At 40.7% G+C, this 27,015-nt stretch overlaps 1 protein-coding gene and 1 long non-coding RNA gene across 3 annotated transcripts in view; one reads left to right on the top strand and one right to left on the bottom strand.

Moving 5' to 3' along the window:
- Window positions 1-3,600: 3,600 nt before the first annotated feature.
- LOC139362980 (uncharacterized) lies at window positions 3,601-26,926 on the bottom strand. 2 transcript variants are annotated; one of them, XR_011622729.1, is made up of 4 exons: window positions 26,762-26,926; window positions 15,396-15,622; window positions 14,344-14,493; window positions 3,601-3,749 (listed from the first exon to the last, which is right to left on the bottom strand). It is a non-coding gene; the product is annotated as an uncharacterized lncRNA (long non-coding RNA). The 2 variants fall into 2 exon arrangements; XR_011622728.1 differs by lacking the exon at window positions 3,601-3,749 and adding an exon at window positions 10,525-11,133.
- The window catches only part of LOC105472815 (mitochondrial ribosomal protein L39), a 262,274-nt gene continuing 238,896 nt past the window's right edge, over window positions 3,638-27,015 (top strand). Inside the window, exon 1 of the mRNA XM_071095522.1 lies at window positions 3,638-3,771. The gene's annotated coding sequence lies outside the window, so the exon portion shown is untranslated. The remainder of the gene's footprint in view (window positions 3,772-27,015) is intronic.

Here is a 27,015-nt window from a genome sequence, read left to right as displayed (position 1 = left end):
AAACAATAATAATAATAATAAATTTCTAACTTAAAAAACATCAGCAACAGGATGGTGAAAGAAATGGCGGTAGTTAATACTGCTTCATTAAGGAGCGTTTGGGAACTGGTTTGATTGTGGTTCTGCTTGTAGGAATCACTGCACCAGGGAGCATGGGGCAACTTGTTGGGAGAAACGGGGAGGAAATACCGTCAGAGTCCCTCTAAATTCTGTTCTCTTCTCCATGTTCATGCTACCTGCCCCCACCTGTCACAATCACTTTCACTCTGACTCTATAAGCAGTTTTGTCAGGTAAATATAACTGAGGACTTGGTGTTTTGGGACAGCTTACCATTTTGAATTCTTTCCACCCATTCTAATTCTGAATTCAAAGTAACATTGAGGAGGTGTCAAGGCACATTTCCTAAAACAAGCAATGAAGGAAAGGGCTGGGTTTAAATGGAGTGACTTCTCACATCTCAGATTTGGTATTTCTGTGTTGGATGGTTTATTTTTCCCCATTGGTGCGGAGAAGGTGCTGGAAAGTGTGCCCACACTCTGAAATTTAGAGAAAAAAATATCTCCTATTTCCAGAACCACACGTATCCCCAAGTTTAACCTCATATAAGTTTAACCTCTTACAGGTAGAATGTAAGGTCTTTAACAGGTTCCCGATTACCTAACTTATTTTATCCCTCACCATTATCTCCTCAGATCACTTTTTTGCTTGTTTGTTTCTTTTTGAGACAGGGTCCCACTCTGTCACCCAGGCTGGAGTGCAGTGGCACGATCTCAGCTCACTGCAACCTTCGCCTCCCAGGTTCTCCTGCCTCAGCCTCCCGAGTAGCTGAGATTACAGGTGCCTCCACAGCACCCAGATAATTTTTAGTAGAGACAGGGTTTCACCATGTTGGCCAGGCTGGTTTTGAACTCCTGACCTCGAGTGATCCACCTGCCTCGGCCTCCCAAAGTGCTGAGATTACAGGTGTGAGCAACTGTGCCTGGCCCAGATCACTTTTAGAAATAAGCCTGACTTCAACATTCTGTCCTGATGAGCCCACAAGCACACTCATGCTGTGCCCCTCCCACCCTCTTTTCTAGCCAAATAAACCTATTCAGGGAAGCCCACGGTGTCTCCAGCATGCAGCTGACCTTACTCTCCCAAAGTGACACCTTCCTTCAGGTGCTTTATAACAATACAGTACTCAAAACGTACCTTCAAGAAAAATTAACAACTCATCAGCCTCACCTGGTTTTAATTACTATAAGCAGGAACATTCTCTTTCACGTTGTCTGCTTCTAAATTACTTTACATCACTAGGTTAGTTTTACCTGCCAATTAAAATCAGTGAAAGAAGCACTTATTAGTGCTTCCAGAGTCTTGCTCTGTTGCCCAGGCTGGAGTGCAGTGGCACGATCTCGGCTCACTGCAACCTCCGCCTCACAGGTTCAAGTGATTTTCCTGTCTCAGCCTCTGGAGTAGCTGGGATTACAGGCGTGCACTACCACACTTCACTAATTTTTGTATTTTTAGTAGAGATGGGTTTTCACCATGTTGTCCAGGCTGGTCTTGAACTCCCGACCTCAGGTGATTCGCCCACCTAAGCCTCCCAAAGTGCTGGGATTACTGGTGCTTCTTTCTTTTATAAAGCATATTTATTATCAGCTCAGTAGTTGGTGCTTTACTGAATGATAATTAGTAATTTTATAAGAAATTAGGTGATCTGAAAATGATTTTTAATGGAATTTTCTTGGGGGAGAAAATAACATTTAACAAACACTTGCCATGATCAAACACAGAATGGACAGGCATCCATTAGCCTACAAGCATGAAATTATAACAATGAAAACCTTTGGGGAGAATGTAGAGGTACTTTCCCACTTCACTCCCCACCATTTCTGCCTTACTCATTTCACAGTTAAGGAAAATGAGGCCCAACATGGTAAAATGGCTTATTCAGCATCATTCTCTGACATAAGAAAAGAGCCATGCCTGGAATAAACACATTAGGTCTTTCCTATGCAGTCTCCAAACCAGCATAGATCCCTCTACATGGGCAGGAAAAAGATTTGTCTTTGTGCATGTAACGTGACCTAAGATATACCTTATTTCCCCCAAGAGTCCTTGCTTAGGACAGCTATGCTTAATATATGTCCTTAATTAAAGAGCAAGTGGGGAGGGTAGGAACTCTCCATTCTGTTGCAGGGAGCTATGCAGTCTAATACAATATCTTGTACCTTGGCTAATATAATCCAGATGAGAGGATGCTGAAAGAAATTGAGATAGATTCAGTAATTCTTTCATTTGATCCCTTCTCTCCAGAGCACTCTTAAAGACAGTGATGATAGCCAGGCACGGTAGCTCACGCATGTAATCCCAGCACTTTGGGAGGCTGAGGCAGGCGGATCACTTGAGGTCAGGAGTTCGAGACCAGCTTGGCCAATATGGTGAAACCCCATCTCTACTAAACATACAAAAATTAGCTGAGTGTGGTGGCGCATGCCTGTAATCCCAGCTACTCAGGAGGCTGAGACAGGAGACTCACTTGAACCCAGAAAGCAGAGGTTTCAGTGAGCCAAGATTGCGCCACTGCACTACAGTCTGGACAACAGAACGAGACCCAGTCTTAAAAAATAAATTAATTCATTAATTAAAAGATGATCATATTAATTGTTAACATTTATTAAGGCCTATTTGATTGGCATTGTGCAAAGTACTTTATAGGCAACATCAAATAGCTTTGTGAGGAGGTACTGTTATTATTTCCATTTTACAGATGAGGAGACAAAGGCTTAGAAAAGTCCCTGACTCAGGACTAGGCAACTAGGAATAAGTGAGCCAGATTTAAACCAGATGTGTCTGACTTCAAGACCAATGCTCCTAACCACTGCTACGGTGTGAATGATTGTATCCCCCCAAAATTCATATGTTGAACCCTAACCCCTGAGGTAATGATATTAAGAGGTAGGACCTTTGGGAGATGATTAGGTCATGAAGATGAAGTCCTCATGTATAGGATTAATGCCCTTATAAAAGAAGCTTGGCCAGGCGCTGTGGCTCACACCTGTAATCCCAGCACTGTGAGGCTGAAGTGGGTGGGTCACCTGAGGTCAGCAGTTTGTGACCAGCCCGGCCAACATGGCGAAACCCTGTCTGTACTAAAAATAGAAAAATTAGCTAGGCGTGGTGGTATGCGCCTATAATCCCAGCTACTTGGGAGGCTGAGGCATGAGAATTGCTTGAACCTGGGAAGTGGAGGTTGCAGTGAGCCAAGATTGCACCACCGAACTCCAGCATGGGTGACAGAGTGAGACTCTGTCTAAAAAAAAAAAAAAAAGAGAGAGACCTGATGGACCTAGTTTGCCCTTCAACTATGTCAGCACACAGCCACAAGGTGCCATTTTTGAAGCAAAGAGCGAGCCCTCAGCAGATATTGATGCAGTCAGTGCCTTGATCTTGGAATTCCTAGCTTCCAGATGTGTGAACAATAAGTTTTTGTTATACATTACCCAATCTAAGGTATTTTGTTAAAACAGCTTGAGTGGTAAAAATAAAAATAAAAAACAATCTTGAATAGACTGAGGCAACCATGAAAGTATCTAAAAAGATGGACTCCAATGCAATGTATTTCTCCCTCCTAGGAAGAAGAAAAAAACATCCTTAATATTGTCACTTGATCTCTGTAATGACAATGTCATCTTCACGTGTTTGACACTTGATATTTGGAAAGTCTTTTCGTGTGCATTTTCTCTTTAGATCTCTGCAACACCTTAGAGGGAACAGGGGAAAAGGTATGATTATGCGTATTTCAATAACACTATCTCTAACTGATGGATATCAGTAAGTACCTAATAAACTTCAGAAGCCAAACCATTAGGAGTGTCTCAGTTATGTATGATCAATATTCAGGGTGCTCCAAGTGACCAGCCTGGGGATATGGGAAGCATGCAATCGGGGGTCTGTGTGGCTGGGATCAAGTTCTGTCTCTGTGTGGCTCTTAAAGAGGATTCAGTGACTTTGTAACTTGTCCATATTGATAGTTAGTGACCCCAAGCCTTGTATCCAAAGACTCTGCTCTTCTTCATTCACTTGCTTAAGTGAGTTCCTATGTTCTAAGGACTCCTTAGTGTACATCTCTTGACCTACACATCTGTTTTCAGAAATCCCTACCTAGATGTGCCACTCAAAATCAATGTCTGAAATTGAGCTGGCCTCAATGCCTCCCCACCCCACCTTATTTTTCTCCACGTTTCCCCCTCCCTCTTTCTTTTCTATTCTTTCCATCTTCCATTATCCACTGTGAAATAAGCACCTACAATAAGCCAGCCACTATGCTAGTGGATGGGGATACAACCGCAGGCAATATCAGACAGTGTCTCATCTTGTGAAGATGTAGGTGGGAGAGAGAGACATAAATCAGGCAAAGCGATTTAATAGCACTGAGGGTGCTGTTTAAAAAGGACTTGCTATCAGGGAGGTCAGGGAAGACTTCCCAGGGGAATCTGAAGGCTGGAGTCTGAAGGAGGTAAGAGAAGGCAGGTAGAAAGAAGAGTCTGTGAAAAGGGGACATCATGGGCAAAGGCCTTGTCACAAGTACTAGAGAAAGAGTCAGAAGGTGTGGCTGTAGCATAAAGGTTGAGAGGAAGAGGATGGAGTCCACAGAGTGCCCCTGCATAAAATCCTCAATGGTTTCCAGCAGTGTTTAGAATAAAAGCAGAACAAACAACAGGGCTTCACCTTTTTTTCTCATCGAGTTCCCACAGAGCCTTGGCATATGCTGCTTCTGCTATGCAGTTGATTTGATTCTTCATTCTTTTATTTCTTTAGTATTATCTAACATTTACTAAGCAATTGCTATGAATTAGGCACTAGGCTAAGCTTTTTTCATAGTGTCTTTTAAGAATTGAATCCTCATAATCATATTGAATAAGGAAAACTATTATTTCCATTTTACAGGTGAGGTCATTGGGACAGAGAAGTTGAGCAACAGGCCCAGAGTTGTAACAGCTTGTGGGTAGTTGTTATTGACTGAATGTGTCCCCCCCAAAATTGATGTGTTGAAATCCTAACCCACAAAGTGATGGCAGTAGGATGTAGGGCCTTTGGAAGGTGATTAGGTCATGATGGGGGAGCACTTATGAATGGGATTAGTGCCCTTACGAGAAGAGACACAGAGCTTGCTTCCTCTCTCTGCTTATATGCCAGGCACAGTAGCTCATGCCTGTCACCCTCGTACTTTCGGAGGCCAAGGCAGGCAGATTGCTTGAGCCCAGGAGCTGGAAACCAGCTTGGGTAACATGGTGAAATGCCCTCTCTACAAAAAATTAGTCAGGCATGGTGGTGCGTGCCTGTAGTTACAGCTATTAGGGAGGCTGGGGTGGGAGGATGTCTTGAACCTGGAAGGTTGAGGCTGCAGTGAGCTGTGAGCGTGCCACTGCATTCCAGCCTGGTCAATAGAGCGAGACTCTGTCTCAAGGGGAAAATGGATACAATGAGAAGATGGCCATCTATCAACCAGAGGGCAGACCCTCACAGGCACCAAATTTGCCAGTACATTAATTTTGGACTTTCCAGCTGCCACAACTGTGAGAAATAAATATTTGTTGTTTAAGCCACTCAATCTATGGTATTCTATCTATGGTATAATCTTGGACTTCCCAGCCCCCACGCCTGTGAGAAATAAATGTTTGTTGTTTAAGCCACTCAATCTATGGTATTCTGTAACAGCAGCCTGAACTAACCAAGACAGTGGTGGAGCGAGCTTTGGAAGCACACCTGGCTGACTCTAGATTCAATGTACCTAACTGTTACGTGCACGGCTCCTCATTTCTATCCATCTCATCTAGTCAAAGGCTACTCATCCCTCTGCCTCTGCTCAGCTGCCATTTCTTTAGGAAACTTCCCTGCCCTTCCCAGTTGGATCCAACCCCACTCTTGCAAGCTCTCATTATCCCCTTCCTCTCTAGTGTTATAGCTGGGGTTTTACACTTAATTGATCACAATCAATCATGAGCAGGACTCTTTGAAGGCAAAGTCTGTGTCACTTTTGGCTTATTGTTATTATATAATCTCTTTGCCTAACAAAGTGCTTGTCTGTTAATAAATGCTCAGTAAATATTTGGCTACTGGATGAATATATAAATCCATATATCATTTGACAAGGGTATGATTATATAACATACATAAGTTTTTAAAACTTAACAATATCCTTTTTAAGCCAATGGTACCTTTTAAGCTTCAGTATCTCAATATGCCAATCTCATTGCCAAGGGTTCTATTTTCATTATCAACTTTGATTCTTCACATGAAAGAAATGAAGGTCGGAGTGAGATAAAATTTCCAGATCATCCAGTTGGCCAACAGCAGAACAAGGACATGATTCCAGGTCTATCTGTATCTGAAGGCTTTACTCTACAGCTCTGCCATGTTACCTTCATTCTTACAACCATCTTTCCAAGTTAACCAATCTACAGCAACATCAGTCCTTATGGCACCATTGCCTTGACAGCAGGGATATATATATACAAAATAACTTGTTGAACAAACCCATATTTTATTTACTTTCAGGTCATTTTGATTTTTTTTTAACATTTTAAATCTGTGAGGCACATTCCTATACATTTATACCCTCATCTAATTATTTCTTCAGGGTACTTGGTAAAAAAATCAGGCCGTTTTTAAAGTGTTTAATTCATGGGGCCAAATTTGCAACAGTAATACTTCAGTTTTTAGTAGCTGATTCTATTACTTTGCCTATTTGCCAAGAGAATATTTCTCCCACTGTGCCAACAAGGAAAAACACAATTTCAAAATAATCCTTTGTATTTTTGTGAATTTGTCCTGGAGTACAGAAAGAAAAGAAAGATGAAATCCATTGTAGCACCCCCTTTTTCTTTGATCTAGGCCTTAGGACATTCTTTCAAAGTACAGAATTTATTAGGTACTCCAACTGAAGACAGATAAATAAGATTGCATGTAGCAACAACAGGCTGCTTATGATTTATTTGGTGTTTACTATGTATCCTGAACACATTTTTTTCTCTAATGAATAGCTGTCAACATTTATATATATTTTTGCTAATCAAATTCTTAATGATGATGGAATTATATACCTAAAATAACAGCATCAGTTGCAGTCTTTCCTCTTTAGAAATCTTTGAGAAGATGTCAGAGATCATGGATAAACTTAATCTCCCTTGCTGCAATGAAAATTGGATGTACAAGAAACAGAATGATGCATTTTCACTTCCAAAGATTTAGAAATTCCGCTGCATTCTTGGATCTGCCCCCTTTAAGCCAGGTGGATGGTTTTAGTCTTTCTGGAATGCTCTTTTAGGCCCTAATGAAAAGTAGCTTACTGGAATAGCTGCAGATTAATGTTTAGTTTCATAACTGATATTCTGTTAAGTGACAGTGACAACATTCTGTCTACCCTACTAGCCAAGATTTCTGTTTCTCTGGAGAAGTCAAGAAAGGAGTTATTTTCTCATATCACAGCCTTTAAAATGCTTCCTGGTTTCACAGAATGATAAGGCTGGCCCTGTACCTTATAGATGGGAGTGCTCCTGGGAATGGGACCAGTTTTGCCAGATATTTTCTTCCTTGAAGCTTAGCATTATAAAGAAGGCCAGGTTGTTGATTCCCTGAAGCTAGGCGTCATCACAGAGACAGAAGTTCAAACGCTTGTCTGTTGGCTTGGAGCCAGGGCACACAATGGCGGGGACCAGCAGAGGCTTTGAAAGTCCCCCTTGGGGTGGATGATGTTTAACAAGCAGGATGTAGGGTGAGGGCCTGTGGCGGAAGTGACCATCCTTGTTATTCCTTCCTAGGATAGGGACTCAACATCCTGGAGCACTAAAAACCAAAGGTAGAGATATACTGGCCATTCCAGAAGCAAAGAGCTTTTCCCTCAGACCCAGTCTCTGAGAAGCCACCTCTGGAACTTTGGTTCCTTGTATACAGAAAATGGGACTGAGATATGTGATCTTAAAGGCATTTGCAAATAGAAAACTACACTGCTCTTATGTTTGAGTCTGCAAATTCAGAAACAAAGATTAAGCAATTTAAATTTTTTTTTTTTTTTTTTTTGGGACAGAATGTCACTCTGTCTCCCAGGCTGGAGTGCAGTGTGCAGTGGCAGGATCTGAGCTCACTGCAACCTCCACCTCCCAGGTTCAAGCTATTCTCGTGCCTCAGCCTCCTGAGTAGCTGGGATTACAGGCATGCACCACCATGCCTGACAAATTTTTGCATTTTTAGTAGAGACAGGGTTTCACCATTTGGCCAGACTAGTCTCAAATTCCTGGTCTTAAGTGATCCGCCTGCCTTGGCCTCCCAAAATGCTGGGATTACAGGCGTGAGTCACTGCACTGTGCCCAGCCGAATTAAGCAATTTTTTTTTTTTTTTTTTTTTTTTTTTTTGAGACGGAGTCTCTCTGTCTCCCAGGCTGCAGTGGCGCGATCTCAGCTCACTGCAAGCTCCACCTCCTGGATTCAAGTGATTCTTCTGCCTCAGCCTCCTGAGTAGCTGGGATTACAGGCATGTGCCACCACACCCAGCTGATGTTTGTATTTTTAGTAAAGACGGGGTTTCACTATGTTGGCCAGACTAGTCTCGAATTCCTCGCCTTAAGCGATCCGCCCACCTTGGCCTCCCAAAATGCTGGGATTACCGGTGTGAGTCACCGCGCCCAGCCAGATTAAGCAATTCTTCTAATAACAAAACCACATATTAGTGCTGGAAAGACGTCAAAATGATAAGCGACCTGGACTCAACTACTACAGATATTTTTTCTCTACTGCCCCCAGCCACTGAATTGAAACACATTTTCTCTCTGTCTCTGTTTAAAGTATAATAATAATTATTATTATTTTGAGACAGAGTCTTGCTCTGTGGCCTAGGCTGGAGTGCAGTGGCGTGATCTTGGCTCACTGTAGCCTCCACCTCCCAGGTTCAAGCGATTCTTGTGCCTCAGCCTCCTGAGTAGCTGGGATTACAGGAGCGCACCACCATGTCTGGCTAATTTTTTTTTTGTATTTTTAGTAGAGATGGGGTTTCACCATGTTCCCCAGGCTGGTCTCAAACTCCTGACCTCAAGTGATCCACCCGCCTCGGCCTCCCAAAGTGTTGGGATTACAGGAGTGAGCCACTACATCGGGCCTAAAGTATACCTAATTTTATTTTAGTGGGTAGATAATGTTAGAATAGAAAGGGCTATAGAGAGATAGAAGAAAGAAATGTCTTGATTGGGGGATATAAATTGGGGTTCATAAGATCATCTATTTATTTTCTCCTTTCTCTTCTGATTCTCCTTTTATCACTTTTTCTATCCTCCCTTCCCTCTTTCTGCATTTAAAAGCACCAAAATATTAACTGAGATTCTTAGTTAAGAAAGAGCTACTGTTATTTAGTGAAATCTTTCCACAGCATTTTTTCAGTGAGGAAGGATTTGGCTTTTGGCCCAATTTGACCACAGTTTATCAATGGTTTAAGATGAAAGAGAATTTAGCTTTCTGCTGTCAAGGCTTTTCTGGAAACACCAAAGAATAAAGCCTCAGCTGGTACTTGGAACAATTCTAGCAGGTTCAAGCTCTTTTCTTGACCTTTGCTAGTAGGAGAAAAAGCAATAGGAAGAATAATGGAAGCTTTTCACTACTGGAAATCCCTGCAGTTTTAAACTCAACAGTTTTAGTTAATTAAAATTCATCTTTTATGATAAAAAAGTTACTTTTTAAAAAAAACATACACACTGTAGAATTAGAGGTGAAATGTCATACTATCCATAATTTGTATTAAAATACTTCAGAAAAATAAAGCAGCAGCAAAATGTGGCAAATTGCTAACCCATGTGCTGTAGTTTGTTCAGGTTGCTATAAGGAAATACCACAAACTGGGTGGCTTATAAACAACGGGAATGCATTTCTCACAGTTCTAGAGGTTGGGAAGTCCAAGAGGAAGGTGTTGCCAGCAGATGCCGTGTCTGGTGAGGGCCCATTTTCTGATTCATAGATAATGCCTCTCACTGAGTCCTTACACCATGGAAGGGGAGAGAGTTCCCTCTGGCTCTTTTACATGAGCTCTAATCCCATTCATGAGGGCCCTAGCCTTATGACCTAATCACCTCCCTGAGGTCCCATCTCCTGGTACCAGCACATTGGAGATTAGGTTTCAACATCTGAATTTTGGGGGAACACAAACATTCAGACCATAGTACTAGATGTGGGTATCTAGAATTCGTTACACTATTTTTTTCTGGTTTTCTGTATGGTTGAAATGTTTCACACCTATTTTACACATATTTCAAAATTTCACATACATAAAAGAATTAATAAGTTAACCTCATCTTCATAAATAAGGGGCCCAAGTATATTGAGTTAATTATATACCATTTTCCCCTGCACTAACTTGCTGGCTCTTCAAAATAGTAAAATAGAGAAAATCTCTTGATTGTGTTCCTGGGTTCACTTATTCACTTAATCCAATAGAAATGATCACTATTAAAATAAGTTTAACTTTAAAGAGGTCTTGACTGAGAGTTGAAAGGTCAGTTTATTGGAGAGAAAAACAGAAATTTGTGTTCTTTCTTGTTTTTATCTTGCTCTGTCCAACTGAGTCTAAGGCCCCTGCTGTTTAGAATAGAAGAGCACAAGGAAAGAAGCAGAGGAGCTAGCAGGGTGAAACTCCATGGGGACTTTCATTGGCTTGCTTAGGAGAAGTAAATAAAATTAACCTTTCTCACACACGCGAACAAAATACACTCAGGTCTAAGTTGGAAAAGTAATATTGATGACTTTTAAGAAAGAAACTTGGGGTATTAGTGAGGACTTGAGAGAAAGGGATGGGGGGGACATAAACTTTGGTTTTAGGGCCTATGCCTATTTTTTTCTATTCACACTTAGTGACACTTAGTGTTTCCCAACTGAGCAGGGGACTGAACTCTCAACCAGGGCTTCTCAGGCTCCAGGGTGCATCGGAATCAACAAAGAGTCTTTTCAAAATGCAGATCTGGATTCAGCAGGACGAGGTGAGGCTGGGATCCTGCATTTCTAGCAATCTCCCAGGTGATGGTGATTCATGGACCACATGGAACAGCAAGGCAATATTCAAATGTAATAAAATAGCTACCTCCTTTTCTGCTACTGAAAATAACAAGCTGCAAAGAAGAACCGCATTTGAGGAAGATTGTTCATCCTACATTTTCTTACTGCATAAAATCTGAATACCTATTTTGGGCTCTGCATTCTCAAGCGGGGGCAATATTTTCACAAGGGAAAGAAAATTATTCTGTTGAGGGTTGAAGAAAAAGCTTACTCTTTTAATCTATAAAACACAGATACACATACAGTACATAAACACATATATCATTGATCAATTGCATTAAAATGTCATGGGGGAGATTAGGAAAAGGTCTAAAAATGTTACTTGGGTGGGGGATATAATGAAAAAAGCTTGCGAATCACTGCTCTAAACTATTATAGAGTGTCATGAAACTAGAGCAAGTACAAATTAGCCAGCCAGCCTGTTTGTAAATTATATAATCAGTGATCAACATTTGGGGCATGTGTTATATATCACCACCTAGATTCTCAAATTCTCATTGACAGAATGATGGAAATTTTTTATTCATGTAAGAGCACACTATGTTGATTTTCATGCAACTTACTTGTACCTTCAGGGCCTTCTGGTGTCAAAATATTTTAGATTGCAGAGGAAAGGAATGAGCATAAAATCCACCATGGTTATCAGAGATGATTTCTACCAACAGGGAAACTCACCCAAATTGTACAAATGGCAATCAGATTGTAAGTAAGTGAAAAGTTGAAAACTGGAATTGCAAACACACTCCCTGCCTTTTTTTTTTTTTTTTTTTTAACGTTTATAATGTTCACTGCATTTCTTTATAAATGCATTTCTTTATATTCCCTTCTGAGGGCATTAAATCTACATTTCTAGAGAAAACTAGAATGCCCCCCTGTCCCCACCAAGGCTGTTGCCAGGTAAGACAATGCTGATTCTCCTCAGGACCCATCCCTACCACCCCAAAAAGCTGCTGGTTTTGAGTAGGGCCTAGAATGAGAAAAGGCTCTGCAGCAGGTCCAGGCTCCGTGCAAGCTTCTCTGCCACATAGACCCTATGACCCCCAGATCCAATGGTACTTGAAGTGTCAGAGGTAGATAGAGATGCTCATTGGAGCCTTTTCAGACCTTTAAAGGTGAATCAAAGTGAAGGCCCTTAGGATTTTAATGCAAAGCTCTGTCATCCTTTGCAGATAACTAATTTCCTTTTGAGAAACAGCTTTTGGCCTGCTACTGGACCTTAGTAGAGACTGAATACTTAACCATGGACCATTGTTACCCTGTGACCTGAGTGGCCCATTATAAGCGGAGTGTTATTGGACCCACAAAGCAATAACATTGGGTGTGCAGAGCAGCACTCAGTTGTTAAATGAAAGTGGTATACACATGATCAGACCTGTGCAGGACTTGAAGGTACAAGTAAGTTACATGAAGAAGTGACCCAAATGTGCATGGTCCCCACTCCTGCTATATTGCCTTCTCTCTCCCAGCCTGCACCTGTGGTCTCATTGAAACTTCCCCAGAATCAGGTGACAGGGGAAGAGAAAACTCAGGCCTGGTTTACAAAGGATTCTGCATGATATGCAAGCACCACCTAAAAATGGGAGGGACCCAGCACTTTGGGAGGCCAAGATGAGAGGATCGCTTGAGCCCAGAAGTTGGAGACCAGCCTGGGCAACATAGCAAGACCCCATCTCTACAAAAATAAAAAATTAGCCAGGCATGATGGAACACACTTGTAGTCCCAGCTACTTAGGAGGCTTAGGTGGGAGGATTGCTTGAACTCAGAAGGTTGAGGATGCAGTGAGGTAGGATTGCTCCACTATACTCCAGCCTGTGTGACAAAGCAAGACACTGTCTCAAAAAAAAAAAAAAAAGGACTGCAGCACCACAGCCCCTCTCTGGGCCATCCCTGAAGGACAGCGGTGAAAAGAAATCATCCCAGTAATCCCAGTAGGCATAGCTTTGAGCAGTGCACTGGTTGTTCACTTTGCTTGGAAAGAGAAATGGCCAGACATGGGGTTATGTACTGATTCATGGTCTGTGGCCAATGGTCTGGCTGGATGGTTAGGGACTTGGAAGTGATTAGAAAATTGGTGACCAGGTAATTTGAAAAAGAGGCATATGGAGAGACCTCTCTGAATGGGCAAAAATTGTGAAGATATGTGTGTCTCATGTGAACGCTCACCAGAGGGTGACTTCAGAAGAGGATTTTAATAACCAAGGGGATAGAATGACCTATTCTGTGGATATCAGGTTGGTCTCTTTTCCCTGTCACCCATGTTATCACCCAATAGGCTCATGAATGAAGTGGCCATGGTGGCAGGAATGGAGGTTATGCAGGGGCTCAGAAACATAGATTTCCAGTCACCAAGGCCAACCTGGCTATGACCACCACTGACTGCTTAATCTGCCTGCAGCAAAGATCAACACTGAGTCTACCATTCCCTGGGGTGATCAGCCAGCTACCTGGTGCAGTTTGATTACATTGCACTGCTTCTATCATGGAAGGAGGACCATTTTTTCATACCAGAATAGATACTTACTCTAGACACAGACTGGCCTTCAATGCTTGCAACACTTCTGCCAAAACTACTATCCACAGATTTACAGAATGCCTTACGCACCATCATGGTATTCCATACAGCATTGCTTCTGATTAAGGAACTCAATTCATAGCAAGAGATATGCGGCCATGGGCCCAGGTATACGGACCTTGCTGGTCTTACCACATTCCCTACTATCCTGAAGTAGCTGGCTGAATAGAACAGTGCCTTTTGCAGACTCAGTTACAGCATCAGTGACAATAGGTAATAATACCTTGCAGGGCTTGGGCAAGGCTTCCTAGAAGGCTGTATATCCTCTGAATTGGTGTCCAATATATTGTGCTGCTTCGCCCATAGTTAAGATTCATAAGTTCAAGAATCAAGGGGTGGAAATAGAATTGGCACGTCTCACTATTATCCTTAGTGACCCACTAGCAAAATGTTTGCTTCCTGTTCCTGCAACCACGTGGCCCACTGGCCTGAAGGTCTTAGTTCCGGAGGGAGGAATGCTTCCCCCGGAGACACAACAATTCCATTGAATTGGAAGTTAAGATTGCCACTTGGCCACTTTGGGCTCCTCATACTCTGAATCAACAGGCAAAGAAGGGAACTACCATGCTGGGTGGGGTGACTGGTGCTGACTATTGAGGGGAAATTGGACTACTACTCCACAATGAAGGTAATAAAGAGCGTCTCTGGAATAAAGGAGATCCCTCAGAGTGTCTCTTAGTATTACCATACCTTGTGATTACAGCCAATGGAAAACTGCAACAACAGGCCAGAAGCAGTGACTCATGTCTGTAATCCCAGCATTTTAGGAGGCCAAGGTGGGAGGATCACTGGAGGCCAGGAGTTCAAGACCAGTCTGGGCAACATAGCTAGACCCCATCCCTACAAAAAAATAAAAATTATTAAAAAAAGAAAACTATAATAACCCAACCTGTGCAGGACAAACTACAGCCTAGATCCTTTAGGAATGAAGATTTGAGTCACTCTACAAGGTAAAGTACCACCTGAGGTGATTGCCAAAGGCAAGAGACTATAGATGGGGTAGTGGAGGAAGGTAGTTATAAATACCAACTACGGCTATGTGACTGTTACAGAAATGAGGACCATGATTATCATGAGTGTTTCCTCCTTATTTTGTTATAAATATTTTGTTGTATATATACATATACATATCCATATGTGTATATGTGTACATGTACATATCAAATATCATTGTTTGCTTTTCTCTCATTCCCTTATCATGTAATATAAGAATAATGACTTGACTTTCTAGTACTTAAGTATTGTTACTTCTACATCTTAATATTTAAGTTTTGGGATATCAAGAAGAATAAGCACCACTCAAGGATGTCATCTCTTCTGTGGAAGGAGTTAGTGTATTTTCAGTTGTACACAGAATGGTTGAATCATGTTAGGTGGAACTACAACCTTGTTAATGTTTTTATTTGAAGATTAAGTATGGGTTAAGGAGAAGTGTATGGATGCCAAGTTGACAAGGGGTAGACCTGTGATAGTTTATTTTATGTGTCAATTTGACTGGGTCATGGGTGCCCAGATATCTGATTAAACACTATTTCTGGGTGTGTCTGTGAGGCTGTTTCTGGAAGGATGAATATTTGAATCAGTTGACTGAGTAAAACAGATTGCTTTCCCCAGTGTGGGTGAGCACCATCTCATCCATTGAGGTCATGACTAGAACAAAATTAGAGGAAAGGACAAGTCACTCTGTCTGCCTGACTGCTTGAGCACAGACATTGGTTTTCTGCCTTCAGACTGGAACTTACACCGTCAGTCCCCTGGTTGTCAGTCTTCAGATGTAGACTGGAACTATACCATCTCCTTTGCTGGGTCTCCAGCTTGTCAACTGCAGATTGTAGGACTTCTCAGACTCCATAATTGCATGAGCCATTTCCTTATAATAAATCTATTATAGATTTATTACATCTATATCATCGAAATCCATATGATCTTTTGGTTTGTTTCTCTGGTAAACCATGATACAGTTGTTTTTCTAAGAATGAGGTAATAAGAGTCCCTTTAGTTGATACACACTTGATTCAGAGAATTGTAAAATTAAAAAACACACAAAATTCCGTTTAACTATGGCTATGTGCTAATCTGCTTCCCATGCCCAAATGGCTGTGCTGCCAATTCATGGCATAGCAAAGTAGTCTAGTGCCTGTTGCTGCATTAAGGAGTCTAGCGAAGGTGACTTCCGTCATTCCCATGTGAAGTAGAGTAAAAAGTCATCCAAAAACCTGGGCTAGAATCAGCCTCCAGGGTATGAAGAGGCTAGTTTCAGTAGCAATAACCTGTTATATTGAATGACCTGACATTGCTAAATGCCTTCTATGCATTAAGTGCTTTAGTCATCCCCAAATACTATGAAGCAGGTAATACTATTAATGCAATTTTTCATATGATTATTTGGAAGCATGAAGTGGAAATAAACTTGCCCAAAGTTACAAGGCCAAGAAGTGGAGAGCAGGGATTTGCATGTAGGCAGCTTGGCTCTGGAGCCTATGTTATATTAGACACTCAGAGGCAGTTCCTGATGGTTGCTTTCAGCTAGTTTTAGGTGGTCAGAACTCAGCTGTGTCTTCTCCCCAGGTATGTCAAGATTGATGGGAAGAGGCAAGCGTCATGATTAATGGACTAGGAATTAGGCATCCACTCAGAAGGCCAGCCAGACAGGTCAGAAATTTTCTTAACAGCTTTATTGAGATATAATTCACATACCATACAATTCACCCATTTAAAGTATAAATAAATTCAATATTGTTTAATATATTTACAGGAATCTGCAACCATCACTGCATCTAGTTTTAGAACATTTTAGTCCCTCCTAGAAGAAAGCTAATACCCATTAGCAGTCACTCCCCATTTCCCAGCCTACTTCTCCAGTCCTAATCAATTACATATCTACTTTCTGTCTCTATAGCTTTCCCTATTCTATACATTTAATGGAAATGAAATCATACAACACATATTTTTTTGTGGTGGACTTCTTTGATTTAACATAATATTTTCTAGATTCATCCATGTTGTAGCATATATCAGTACTTCATTCTTTTTTGTGTGTGTGTAATATTCCATTGTATGGACATACCACATTTTGTTTCCCATCCATCAGTTGATGGACAGTTGATTGGTTTCCACTTTTTGGCTACTGTGACTAATACTGCTATGAATATTCATGCACCATTTTTAGTATGGACACACATTTTCATTTCTCTTGGTTTCTTTTTTTCTTTTTTAAGAGACAGCATCTCACCATGTTGCCCAGGCTGGTCTCAAACTTCTGGGCTCAAGTGATCCTCCTGCCTCAGCCTCCCAAAATGTTGGAACTAAAGGTATGAGCCACTCTACCTAGACTCTCTTGGTATTTATGTATAAATTGAATTGCTAGGTTACATGATAACTCCATGTTCAACATTTTGAGGAAATGCCAGCCTGTTTTCTAAATCAGCCATACTACTTTGCATTCCCACAGGCAGGGTGTGAGGGCTCCAATATATCTACCTCCTCACTAATACTTGTGAATATCGGCCTCTTTAATTATAGCCACTCTAGTGGGTATAAAGTAGTATCTCATTTTACTTTTATGTACATTTCCCTGAGGTTAATGATGTGGGTCATCTTACTGCTTTTCATGCCTCTTCCTAGTTTGTTGAATGTTTATTAGGTTGAGCAATTTCCCTTCTATTCATAATTTATTGAGCATTTTTTTAATCATGAAAGAGTATTGGATGTTGTAAAATACCTTTTCTGTATTTATTTAGATGATCATGTAGTTTCTGTTCTTTATTCTATTATATAGTATGTTACACATTGATTATACTGATATGTGAAAACATTTTTATATGTTGCTGGGTTAAGTTTGCTGGTATTTTGTTGAGGAATTTTTGCTTCTATATTCCTAAGGGCTATTGGTCTATAGTTTTACTTTGTTCTGTTCTCTCGTGATTTCTTTGGTTTTGGTGTCAGGGTAATTCTAATTCTGGCATCATAAAGTGAGTTAGAAAGTGCTCCCCCTTTTTCCACCTTTTGAAAGAGTTTGTAAAGAACTGGTATTAATTCTCCTTTGAATGTTTTGCAGATCTCATCAGTAAAGCCATCTGGACCTGGTCTTTTACTGATGGAACATTTTGAAATGACTAATTTGAGCTCTTTATTTCGTGTAAGCCTATTCAGATTTTTTATTTCTTTCACTACATTTTTGGTAATTGTGCCTTTCTAGGAATTTGCCCATTTCATCTAAGCTATCTAATTTGTTGGCATATAGTTGTTCATAGTTTTCCTTATAATCCTTTTTATTTCTGTAAGATTGGTCATAATATGGTCTGTTTCATTCCTGATTTTTAATAATTTATATTTTCTCTTTTCTTTGTCAGTAGCTAAAGGGTTGTCAATTTTGTTTAACTTCTCAAAAAATCGACTTTTTGTTTGGATTTTCTGTATTGTTTACCTAGTCTCTATTTCATTGGTTTTTGCTTGAATCTATATAATTTCCTTTCTTCCACAACTTTGGATTTAGTTTTCTCTTCTTATTCTATCTCCTTAAAGTGTAATGTTAAAGTCTTTTAAAAGGTAGGCATTTACAGCTATAAATGTAAGAAGAAACAGGGACTATTTTTGTCTGAAGAAGATTTAATAGTCTGATAGAAATCTCCTGGTAAGACTAAATTACATATAATGTTACCTGGATGCTTTGCTTATCCTCATTGTATGGCAGAGAAGCGTTCAAAATGCACGAGTGAAATCCATAAACTCCAGTAGAACATTTGTTTTAGAAGTGACAATTATTCAAAGAGTTCATATAATTTTTAATTTTGAAGGATGAATTATTTGATGACGATTGTGAAACAGTCTCAAACCTGTCACATATAGCAATTCTGCAGTCTGAGAAATTGCTACTGGCATTTGCAAGCATGGCAGAAATTTAATAAACTGTCGCCAAACCATTTGCTTGTTTGAATGCCAAGGTTTCCTTCCCCACATCACATGCAGTGTCCTGTTGCCAACAGTTATCAAAATACTCCCACAGTTGTCACAGAGAGAATTGTTCAGGGAGTTATTTTTTCCTTATTCTTCTTGTCCTTATATTTCATTGCCTTACCACTTCTATTTGGGGATTTATTTGAGCAACCCAAATGCCATCATTATGGAGCAGTTAGATGTTAAATAATGGATTACAAAAGAATGTTTGAGATATAGCTGTAGACATATAGATAGTACAAAAAGATTAAGAAGGAAGACTTTTATGCTTTACTCCCTAAATATTCTTAATGTTTGAATTTTGATAGGGAGACTATATTTTTGTGTAATGTAGAACAACAATAAAAAATGTAAAAACAATTAGGAGACAGGGAATCAAGAGGAAAGTACTAAGAAAGGTCCAGCTAGATCAACTCATTCTAATTAAAGATATGCAATTGTGTGGTGGAAAAGGTAATAACAGGATTTAGAGATAAAATCCAGCCCTTTGGATGAGAGATTGACAAGAAGTTGAAATTATGGGCTCTGGGTTTGCATTTTCTGTGATGACCCCAGTAGATAAGTACCAGGATAGGTTTGACAAGGTCTTGAATATGAAACAGAAAAGGTGCAAGATTAGAGGGTGTGACTCTGGACTTCAGTCACAAATGCAAAGATGGATGAAGGTGTCGCCTTTTACCACCAGGAAAATATTCACAACTGTTATCTAAAAGAAACATCTTTCCACTGTGTCTTGTGTGGTAATGGCTATGATGGACATTTCGGCAGTCTCTATCAAAATGTCATATGCATGGAACCTTGACCAAGCAGTTCCATTGCTAGGAACCTCTCCTGAAGAAATACTTACACCAGTGCACAGATATTACATAGACAGATGCTCACTGCAGCAAAATATTATAAATATCCTAAGTGTACATCAGAGAGAGGAGAGAGAGAGAGAGAGTATGATTAAGTAAATTATAATTCAACTTGATTTAGGTCATACGGCTACAAAGGGGAGAGCTGGGATCAAACCTAGGCTTTTCTCCCTCACTATACCACATTTCAGGAGTTGGTCAGTGGGTGTAGGTGGCTTTTGGGTGATCAGGACCCATTTTGTGTCTTCTTCCCAGGATAGGTCAAGATTGGATGGTGGGGAGGGGAGGGAAGGCAGGTAAGTGTCAACGCTAAGGGACACGGAATAAGGCAGGCCAAGCTGGGAATTTCAAACAATGAAGGAGTAGAAAAAAAATTACGTATAATTAAGGGGAAGGGGTTTTGAAGGAAAGTATCTTGTTTGACCAAAAGAGCGTTACCTTAATCAACTCTAACTCTACTCCCAAGGAACCATGAGCAGCCCCCACCCCTAAAAGACTCTAAATGAGCTTGCTGTTAGTCTAATAGGCTTTCTTGCTTCGAAATAGGATGAGGGACTAGGGAGAAGTTTACTTTTGAAGAATGTATTTGTTCCTTTTCATCAAAGAAAATCCATATTAACATGTGTTTGAGGGATTAGTACATCTTTGACTTTCTAAGAATGGGAGCCGAATTCTTGCAGTGTTCACAAAGCTATGAAATGAAGGATTTGGTGCGACTGCTGCAGGGTGGGATGATTCAGAGCATTTTTTTTTTCCTTTTTCTTTTTCTTTTTTTGTTTTGAGACAGAGTCTCGCTCTGTCGCTCAGGCTGGAGTGCAGTGGTGCGATGTCGGCTCACTGCAAGCTCTGCCTCCCGGGTTCCCGCCATTCTCCTGCCTCAGCCTCCCGAGTAGCTGCGACTAGAGGTGCCTGCCACCACGCCCGGCTAATTTTATTTTTTATTAATTTAATTTTTTTTTTTTGTATTTTTAGTAGAGACAGGGTTTCACCGTGTTAGCCAGGATGGTCTTGATCTACTGACCTCATGATCCGCCCGTCTCGGCCTCCCAAAGTGCTGGGATTACAGGCGTGAGCCACTGCGCCAGGCCAATTCAGAGCGTTTTAAGGACCACTTGCTAGTTTCAGGAGTCCTGGCATTTTCTGCATTCTCTGGCGTTTCCAATGACCCCAGATGCTATACTAGTATTTTGTATGGCCTTGAGCCAAATACTAGCCTTTCTGTGATTCATCTTCTCTATCTATCAAAAGAGGGGAGTGGAATTATGATCTGTACTATCTCTTCAAGTTGTATATTTATAATTTTCAACACTTACCATATCATCATTTTAAATAAACATTATTTAGTACTTATTAATGAGGGTTGGAAACATAAAAATTATTTTCTTAACACAATTCATGAATATACATATATGTATATACATTATAATTTTCTGTGAAAGAAACAAAAATATTTTGTACAAGAAAGTCTATCTGTGATGTGTATCCTTGGTTCGCCCCTTACTATTAGGAAATATCTGATAAAAAGAGATGGTTTGAGAAGAAATGATAGCTGAAGGAGTGGATTATGTATATATCTTTGTATTCATCTGCCTTTCATTTTTCCAGAACCCTCTCACCATCACCCCCTACCCCCATGTGCACGCGTGTGCGAGCACACACACACACACACACACACCCCATTGCCCCCCTCAGCTCACAAAGGAGTTGATAAGGAATGATGTTGAAATAAAGGTACCATTTAGCCTCAAGACATCACACATCAAGAGAAAAAAAAAAAAAAAAAAAAAGCCGTGGGTTGCACCTGCCTATTCATCTCTTGTTATTTCACAGCAATTTGTCCTCAGGTGGAAGTAGAGGGTGTTCAGCCCTGATGTAAGATAATTGATACAAATGTGTTTTTATTATGCAGACATGTAAAATGCATGTCAAGTGCTTATGCAATTATTTGAATCCCAAAATACAGCTTAGTTTATATGCTTTCTAGACCTTCAATTACAGGCAGTGTAACTGACCCAGGGCCCCAGCTGCTGAGCTCTGAAATATCAACATGTTTGCTTTGAGGCAAACATGCTTCCTGCTTCCCAGCGGCTGCTCCCAGCCAGACTGAGCGCAGTGGGGACACTGAGGCATGCCCACTTTGGCTTTGGGGATTCACCTGATGATCTTGGTGAAACTTCATTAGACCCCACTGGTGGTCAAGAATGTGTTCACTCAATTTTCCTTCCTTCTCTTCTTCACATGGGGTCAGCCTTACCTGGCCACCTTCCCCTTTTCCCTTACAAGCATCTCTCCTAACAAATTCCTTGCATACTTAACTTTGTCTTGGTATCTGTTCTTCAGAGTACCTGGACTAACACAAACTGATTAAAAGGACAGCTCTGCGAGGCACAGAACCACATGTTTGGTATCTTGCATGTTGGGTCAGTAGGAGGAACATAAGGATATGTATTGAATGGGGTAGCTGATAGAGGCATTGAGAACTCTCAACAATGGTATCCTGTGTGGGGTTTTGGTAAGAACTTGTGAATCAAAAAAAGAACTGAGAGTGAAACTTTTCATTAGGAAGCTTTAAATTAAAAGACAAAATATCCCAACAAGTAAATGTATAATGATTTGAAAATGTGAAACCAAATATTTGGATTTAAAAAGCATATGAATTTGAGAACAAAGAAAGTATAGGGTTTGGAGACAGCCAGATCTGAGACTGAGCCCCAGATCATCTTTGTGATCTTGGGAAAATTACTGTGTCACTGGATTTTTTTTTTTTTTTGGAACAGGGTCTCACTCTGTCATCCAGGCTGGAATGGAGTGATGCAATCACAGCTCACTACAGCCTCGACTTCCTGGGCTCAGGTGATTCTCCCACCTCAGCCTCCCAAGTACCACCACACCCAGCTGATTTTTTTGTACTTTTTTGTAGAGACGGGGTTTTGCCATGTTATCCAGACTGGTCTCCATCTCCTGAGCTCAAGGGATCTGCTCACTTCGGTTGCTCTACAGTGCTGGGATTATAAGAGTGAGCCATGAAACCTGGCTTTATTATTCAATCTTGATTCCAGTGATTTGCATTCCTCCTTGAATGTGAAGTACATAACTTCATCTACTGGCTCCCTGCAGGAGGCATCCTACCTGATTGACATTGGTCTTGACCATGGGACTTGCTGGGGCCAGGGGACTGTGTGGCTGAGACATAGGTGAGTCTGAACAGAAGCTCTTAAGAGCCAGTGCACAAGGTGGTTACTGCACTCTTTTCCCTCTGCCACAAGAAGCACAAGACCAAGTAGGGGCTGCTTCTACAGCCTGAATTCTGGAATAAAGCTGCAGAGCCACGATTGGCTGGTGGCTGCTGTCACTGACAGACAACATAAGCAAAATAAACTTTCATGGTTGAAAACCACTGAAGTTATTCTCCAAAGTTTTAACGTTGAAACTTTTCAGAATAAAGTTGAAGGAGTAGTTCAACTAACACCCTCACTTAGATTCTCTAATTGTTAACATTTTTTTTTGTTGTTGTTGAGACAGAGTCTTGCTCTGCCACCCAGGTTGGAGTGCAGTGGCTGGATCTCAGCTCACTGCAAGCTCCGCCTCCCAGGTTCACGCCATTCTCCTGCCTCAGCCTCCCGAGTAGCTGGGACTATAGGCGCCCGCCACCTCGCCCGGCTAGTTTTTTGTATTTTTAAAGTAGAGACGGGGTTTCACCATGTCAGCCAGGATGGTCTCGATCTCCTGACCTCGTGATCCGCCCGTCTCGGCCTCCCAAAGTGCTGGGATTACAGGCTTGAGCCACCGCGCCCGGCCCCCTAATTGTTAACATTTTGCCACATTTGCTAAATTTGTCTTGTTCCCTCCCTCAGTATGGAGCTCCCTATTTTTGCTGAAACATTTGAGAGTTAGTTATAGGCATAGTGATATTTGGTTCCTAGATATTTTAATATATATATCGTAAGAACGAGGATTATTTCCTATATGACCATGACACTATGATCATATCCAAGAAATATAACATTGATATATTATTTAGTATATAGTTTATGTTCAAGTTTCTCTGTCACAGTAACATTCTTCGTAAACTTTTTTCCTGATCCAAAATCCAAGCAAGGACCATGCACTGATAATAAATGTAGATCTATTTAGTCTCCTTTAATTTACAACAGTTTCTTTTTTTTTTTTCCCTCAGAATCTATTTATTTATTTATTTATTTTAACTTATTTATTATTATTATACTTTAAGTTCTAGGGTACATGTGCATAACGTGCAGGTTTGTTACATATGTATACTTGTGCCATGTTGGTGTGCTGCACCCATCAACTCGTCAGCACCCATCAACTCGTCATTTACATCAGGTATAACTCCCAATGCAATTCCTCCCCCCTCCCCGCTCCCCAGGATAGGCCCCGGTGTGTGATGTTCCCCTTCCTGAGTCCAAGTGATCTCATTGTTCAGTTCCCACCTATGAGTGAGAACATGCGGTGTTTGGTTTTCTGTTCTTGTGATAGTTTGCTAAGAATGATGGCTTCCAGCTGCATCCATGTCCCTACAAAGGGCACAAACTCATCCTTTTTTATGGCTGCATAGTATTCCATGGTGTATATATGCCACATTTTCTTAATCCAATCTGTCACTGATGGACATTTGGGTTGATTCCAAGTCTTTGCTATTGTGAATAGTGCCGCAATAAACATACGTGTGCATGTGTGTTTATAGCAGCATAATTTATAATCTTTTGGGTATATACCCAGTAATGGGATGTCTGGGTCATATGGTACATCTAGTTCTAGATCCTTGAGGAATCGCCATACTGTTTTCCATAATGGTTGAACTAGTTTACAATCCCACCAACAGTGTAAAAGTGTTCCTATTTCTCCACATCCTCTCCAGCACCTGTTGTTTCCTGACTTTTTAATGATCGCCATTCTAACTGGTGTGAGATGGTATCTCATTGTGGTTTTGATTTGCATTCCTCTGATGGCCAGTGATGATGAGCATTTTTTCATGTGTCTGTTGGCTGTATGAATGTCTTCTTTTGAGAAATGTCTGTTCATATCCTTTGCCCACTTTTTGATGGGGTTGTTTGTTTTTTTCTTGTAAATTTGTTTGAGTTCTTTGTAGGTTCTGGATATTAGCCCTTTGTCAGATGAGTAGATTGCAAAAATTTTCTCCCATTCTGTAGGTTGCCTGTTCACTCTGATGGTAGTTTCTTTTACTGTGCAGAAGCTCTTTAGTTTAATGAGATCCCATTTGTCAATTTTGGCTTTTGCTGCCGTTGCTTTTGGTGTTTTAGACATGAAGTCTTTGCCCATGCCTATGTCCTGAATGGTACTACCTAGGTTTTCCCACTTCCATTCACAATTGCTTCAAAGAGAATAAAATACCTAGGAATCCAACTTACAAGGGATACAACAGTTTCTTGACTTTTTTGGGTTCATCTTTCATACATTACATTTTTGAAGAGTTTAGGTCAGTTGTTTTGTAGACTATATCACTTTTTGGATATACCTGATTTCCTCATAATTCTTTAGATTCAGGTTAAATACTTATGTGAGGAATACTACATAGATTATATTGTTTATATCACAACCAAGAAGCACAAATAAAGTCAGATTGTCTCATTTTGGGTGACGATATGTTTGACCACTTGACGATGATATCCACCAGATTTCTCCTTTGAAAAGTTTCATTTATCCATTTGTATTTTGTCAGTAATTTGTGAGGTGATACTTAGAGACTATGTGAATATATTGATCCTCAACAAACTTTCTCTATTGGTTTTAGCATCTATTGATGATCCCTTCCTGTACCAATGGTTACATTGGTAGATGCAGAATGGTGATTTTCCCTATTCTATTATTCATACGACTTTTATTATCTGGCATTGTTTTGGTACAGAAAACTCCCTTCATTCTTTCCACACTTATTTATTCTTGAGTATCATTACGGATTCATTAATTTTTAGTGTACACGTCATAAAATTTCAGCATTATTCTTTGTGTTATGCAAACTCTCCCAAATTTGGACAACGGGAGCCCCTTTGAGTTTGGTACCCCGTCCTTTTTAACATGTTTCTATTTGTCTGTATTTTATAGTTAGTTATAGGCTTTCTGGCACAGTAACAATCCAGGCTTATCTTAGATATTTACTGTCACAGACTTGATTCTTTTTATTTGGCAGAGACACTGACAGAGTGAGACTAAGATTTGGGGAGCTGGTTGATAAAGAAGGCAAGAGAGGGGATTCAGAGTAAGAAAATATTTGGGGGCAATTCTTGGCCTAAGATTTACCTTGGGCATGTCTCTTGAACTCTTAAAACCTGAACTTTTTTTCCTGGAAAATGAAGATTTTTATGCCAATTGCTTGGGTAGGTTGTGAAAATTAATAAACCCAGCCCTCTGATTGGTACATAGTATTTTTTGGCCATTATCACTAGTGACAACCTTTCAACTAGGTTAATTTCGCATACTGGTGAACTCCAATTACCTGCCTCCAATGGGTTTATGATCAAACTTGCTTAAGTTTATGTTCAGAGGCTTTGCTTCAACGTGGCTCTAAGATGTTCTAAGGGCACTAGAGTGTTTCTAGGTAAGGTTAAATGGGTACAGGCTCTAAAAGGCCGACGAAACAGAGAGCTTTCATGGGAATCGTATGCAAATTTGAGGAAGTAAAAGATACACCCACTCCCCAACCCTATATGTATATATGTACATTTCGTGGTTTGAATTAGGATCTTAAATGAAATATAGCCTGGTAAAATGTAGCCTGGATGTAAATCCAAGCTCCGTCACTTAATTTCCCGTTTGAAAAAGTGAAGATACTTATACTTTCCTGGCGCAGTGGTTGTGAGTGTAACATTTGGGCCAAGGACAGAGTCAGTCTATCGTGGCGCAGGGTCATATTTGTACCTTAGACGGCACTTCCACCTGGTGGCGGCGCATTCCAATTGCAAGGCAAAGGACAGAGTGGGGGAAAGGCTGAATTTGACACTCTTAAGTAAAGCCACAATATTAACCTACTGTAAGTGAAAACATTTCCATCCTGTACCTACGGAGTGCTTACTTCAAATAACACTCACGTCCTGGTAGGACAGAGGAATTAGACAATGCGCTGAGTTTTGCCTGCAAGGGCATTCATTCATTCATTCATTTAAGAAACATCTGTTGAGCGCTGACTGTGAGCTGTGCTCTGTTCTGCGCGCTTGGGATACATCAGTGGACTAGAGCCAAAAATTCTGCCCCGGGATGCCTTCTCCTATACATCCTGTACTACATAAACTAAACTAGAAAATTTGTAGAGCTCTTACGAATTACAACGTCTTCTCCAAAGTCAAGGCGACATGTCTCGAGGCCTCTATTACCATGGCTAAGAGGAGAACGGGGTGCAGACCCACTCCAGCCGAACTAAGAACCTACCCGGCACAATTGAAAGTTGAGACACGCGCTAGAAGATGTCATCGCTGACAAAACAGAAGACGCCTTCCCCATTCCCCGCCCCCCCCGCCAAAAACATATATTCTTTTAGGGAAGCAAGCGCTTCACCTGGGTGGCCGGAATCGAA

Source organism: Macaca nemestrina, chromosome 4, assembly GCF_043159975.1.
Source record: "Macaca nemestrina isolate mMacNem1 chromosome 4, mMacNem.hap1, whole genome shotgun sequence".
In the NCBI taxonomy this organism is placed as follows: domain Eukaryota; kingdom Metazoa; phylum Chordata; class Mammalia; order Primates; family Cercopithecidae; genus Macaca; species Macaca nemestrina.
This window is presented reverse-complemented; position numbering and strand designations above follow the sequence as displayed.